Raw genomic sequence first — 4,824 nt, forward strand, 5'->3', positions numbered from 1 at the left:
TGGGATTTTCCTATGGAACCACTAATTTACCAGGTCAGATTTTGCAGCAACAAATTCTTTTAACAATATATAGTCACTGACAAATTTTATCTTGGAATGTTTTGGCCAATGGAACTGCTCTTTTCTTCTCCATATGAAATTCTGCAGTTTCCATTCCTGTCAATCAGCAGTAGTTCATCTGATTCACATGTTCAGTAAATTCATCTGTCATGTGTTTTATCACTGGCTGCTTTAGACATGGTCAGATTTATTTTATTCTGATTATTTCTACCAGAAATATTAATTATTATTGGATTCAGGAATACTAGTTTGTTTTTCTTCTTCACTAATATGTGTGAATATTATTAGTAGTTGTCTTTTGATGTTTCTCAGTGGTTCCTCTGGTCAGGGGTCAGCTGTGTCTTTGGCTACTCCAGCTCTGTTGTGACCTTTCTGGTGGAGCAGAGTGAAGAGGTCAGAGCCAGCCGGAGGGAGGGTCAGATGCCTGAGTTTGACTGAAGCATTAAAAGATGGTGAGAAACATGGTCAGAAACTGGATGGGAGGAAACAAACATGGTTAGAAGATGGTTAGAAACTACTGAAGAAAGCCAGGTGAAAGATACACTGCAAACATTTATTTTTTTTTTGCAGTTTTTATGGTTTTATTTAAACACAAATGAAATGTGCACATGAGCTGTCTATTCATTTTCTTCGCTGTGCAGCCTGGCATTGGCATTGGTGACTCTGATGGCCAGCGGGGCTGCTCTCTCCACAGTGGCTTTGTGGTTCTTGGAGGAAACGTCACGAGAATCTCTGCACCGGAAGATTTGCTGCACATCGGCAGCGCTTCCAGCTCCTTGATGTTGTGGACGAGGAACTTCCGGAAACCGCGGGACAGCATGTGCTTCGTTTTCTTGTTGCTCCCGTAACCAGTGTTGGGCATCAAGATCTGGCCCTGGAATCTTCTCCGAACCCTGTTGTCAATACCTCCAGTTTCTGCCAGTTACGTTTAATTTTGACATAGTGCCAGATTAACTCCTTGGTCCTCTTTTTGATTATCTTTGGCTTCACGAGGGGTCTGAGGGCGGCCATGATGCCAAATAGGAGATGGCTGCCCACTGCAAAGCTTTATGTGACACTTAACTGTGTGACAAGCATCGTTGTGGGCATTTTGTAAATTTCACCTCATTTTATCCACACCCAAACTCTGTGGAGTGGGTACTATTACCATTTCCATTTTATAAATGACGAAACTGAAGTCCAGAAAGATTCAATATGTGTCTAAGATTATAAACTAGGAAGGGCGGACGTGCATGCAGAATCCAAACCCAGGTATAAAGACTTCAGGGACTGGGCGCTTGCCCCTCTGATGGTTTTCGGATCTGAGGAAGAAAGAAGGAAGTTTAATAGAATTACTTTGAGAAAATGGAAATTATAGGGCTTGGTGAAAGGATGTGCTTCTGGCTTTGTGTCTGGTAGGTGATAGGGTTATTACTTGAGAAAGGGAAGTCGTTTAAGGGGAGGATACTGAGTTTGATTTTGATGTTGAGTAAGTTAAGGGAATTCTAGATATGTTGACTAAGGAATCATACTGTCCTTGATGTTGACTGCTGACAGCTTTCTAGCCCCATCACTCCACTTTCTGCTTCTGCTCCACATCTGGGCAAACCAACAAGGAAGTTTTCATGCTCCCCTCCTTGACACTAGCTGGAAGTTCAAAGTCTGGCCTGCTTCCAGACCTTCATCTTGGCCCCAACCCATAGCCACAGTAAAAGCCAGAGCTATTCACTTCTCCCTGCTCTCTTAAGCAATATTTCACCCTGCTTGAGAGCCTTCCCTGCTCTCTCTGAAAGCCTCATTATGTGAGCAGTGAATCTCTTTACACCCCCTGATGCATGTGTTGCATTATCAGTCTCAACATCTGAGATTAGGAAAGCCAACACCTTGTTGGCTGAAGGTGAGGCTGAATTTTGGGTTGAATTGGTCCAGCCTTTATCCCAGGGAGATCAAACCTTATTAACAGACAAACTTTGAACACAATAGAAGCTTATGTCTCATTCATGTCATAGTTCAATGCAAGAGTTTCTAGTCAGGCAGCCTTTCCTGAGCTCATTCAGAGACCCAAGCACCTTCCATTTTGTAGGTCCACATCCTCAAGGTCTTCAGAATTCTTTCCATTCAGTTCATCAATTGGAAAAGAGCAGGGAGGATCATGGGAAACATTTCTGAATGAGCCAGGCTTGGAAATGAAACTTCTGTTCACCTTTATTATTTTTATTATTTTTTGTTTAGAGCTCACTTGTATGTCTATGCCCCCTCATATAACAGCTTGGGAAATATAGTCTAGGTGAGTTCTAGTGAGCATAGCAGCCCCTGCCTCAGATGTGTTGAGTTTGAATGTCAATTGGTCACTGACATAAGATGTTTAAGAAGTATTAGGAAGAGGGAGAATGTTCTGGAAGGAGAAAGAAGGGGAAAAAAGGAAAAACATAATTCTAATCCTAATGTCTTTTTTGTTTAATTTTCATGTTCAGGTATTGGTTTCTAGAACCTTGCGAGTAGTAGTGGATATTAGGAGTGGGTAGAGGGGAACTGAGTAGGAAGATACTGAATACTGCTCCCTTTGAATCAGAGTGAGTAACGTGTACACACACGCATGCACATGCACACACTCATGCTCTTAAAAAAATGATCTGGACCTGTCAGTTTCCTGCTTTCCTAAACTTCCAATGAGAAGAAAAAAGGAAGTAGCAGGCTAATTGGAGAAAATAGTGAAGGAATGGCAGAGTGGGCAAAGGAGAGGGGAAGTCGGTTTGCTATTTTAAGGACATGAAAGTCTTCCCACAAGTCATTATGGTCTTCATGCCAGTTAATTTCATTTCAAATGAAGTTGAAAGGTAATCTGATAGGTTTCATTATCTCTGCAAATAATTCATGAATTCAAATGTATTAAGAACTATGACATGGAATATAGGAGGATTTCAAGGTCTGACAAGGTGATAATTACCAGGACTGCACCGGAGCTAACTGCTGGTATTGTGATGATCTCCTTTTTATTGAAATTCTGTATGATTAGAAAAAAAGACAGTTAAATTGAGTTAATCTGCAGTAGCTGGCAGACTCACATTACTTCAGTGCAGACCAGTGGATCTGATGTGTATGGAGATGTCAGAGTCTTTGTGGCTGATTTAGAATTTCATAGGCAGAGGACTCTCACATCTTGCCGATGACAAGAACAGTTCAGATATGCAGAGAATAATGGCATGCTCAGTTCCAGAAAACTGGAGAAACCTTAGAAAAGAACTCAGAAAACATTTGTTGCATGAGCAAGCTCATTTGTAGCAGCTCCTGCTTTGCTCAGGCTGGAGACATATTGATGCACTAGCTGGTTATATTCATTCCATTCATTCTGCAGTCTCCCCCTATCCTCTCCATCTGCCCCTAGATGGATGGCAGAAAGTGAAGACAACATAGTTTGTGGGGTGGACCAGAGGAAAGATGATGTCTTTTGTAAGCAGTAAAGCATAGCTTCATGGTAAGGATACTTAAGCTGCTAGAATATCTTCTACAACCTCGAATATGTGTAACCTTATGACATAAACATATAAGTTTCAGGAAGACTATACATTAGAGGATTAGTACAGGCAGTCCTGGGGTTATGAATGAGGTAGGATTTGTAGGTTTGTTCTTTAGCTGAATTTGTATGTAAGTTGGAACAGGTATATTTACCTAGTGCCTGTAACAGCCTTCGTTTGCAACTCCAAGTTGTGCATTAGTTGGATGCTTATAACTCAGGGACTTACTGTAATAGCACCTGTTTGTAAGTGTGTGTTGTATGCATGTTGGAAGTTTGTAACTCAGGGACTGCCTGTACTTGCAAGTTAATTTTTCTAGTTATTCATCCATATGTTGTTTATTCATTCATTTATTTATTCCATAAAAGTTTCTAAATCTTCTCTCATGTATAACGTTGAATGTTTGAGACCCAGGCTGGTCTGGAACTCTTGAGCTCAGGCAATCTACCTGCCTGCCTCAGTCTCCCAGAACGCTAGGATTATAGATGTGAGGATTCCTGCTGCAAGGATCTGAAACCTATTTCTCTATATCCATTCATCCATCCATCCATCCATCCATCTAAGATGCTCACTGGGACCTCCATGGTCTTCAGAGATTTAACGAACTCTGTGAACTCTGTGAACTCTAAAGCCCTTCCCCTGGTTTTTCCTGTGCCTAAGTTTTATTCCTTTTCCCACTCTCTGCCTCTGTGCTTTGGGGCTGCCTGGACGGTCGTTATTCTAGTACATCAGCGGGAACACAAAGGCTTACTCTATCACAGCTTTCTACCTCTCCAATCAATGTGCCTCAACTATTTTTCAGGCTTAGTAATTTAGCTTAAGATGACCAACATGGGGGTAGCAAGGGCAGGAGGTCATATGACGGGGCCTTTGACCTTCATCCCTTTCTGCTCCGGTACTCTCACTCTTCTTGTGCCAGATACAAAATAAATGTGACTTCTAACTCCCATCGCCAGATACAAAAATAAAGGGGACTTCTAACTCCCATCGCCCTTGTACCTCACTGTCTTGTACTGAACAAATCATGCCCTGGAGGCTCAACTTTTTCACCAAGTCAGTTGGTCAAAATACAGTTTTCTGAGGAAAAAAAAGGCCCTTCCCCAAAGCAGTGCTAGAAAAGAAAAATTTCTTTCCCCTACTACTAAGTGCTGTTTATCTTTGTATCTTCTATTTTAAAACCTGGGCTTATGACATGACATGGATAGATGAGTGAGAGTGAAGGAAGATAAGTGGTTGACAGAAAGGTAAGTAATACACTTGAAAACTAGGC

The 4,824-nt window shown here is 41.6% G+C and overlaps 1 pseudogene; it reads right to left on the reverse strand.

Moving 5' to 3' along the window:
- Positions 1–677: 677 nt before the first annotated feature.
- Positions 678–1,071, reverse strand: LOC100949342 (annotated as a pseudogene).
- Positions 1,072–4,824: the final 3,753 nt, after the last annotated feature.

This window comes from Otolemur garnettii, unplaced genomic scaffold, assembly GCF_000181295.1.
Source record: "Otolemur garnettii isolate 467f Iridium unplaced genomic scaffold, OtoGar3 scaffold00045, whole genome shotgun sequence".
Classification (NCBI taxonomy): Eukaryota; Metazoa; Chordata; class Mammalia; order Primates; family Galagidae; genus Otolemur; species Otolemur garnettii.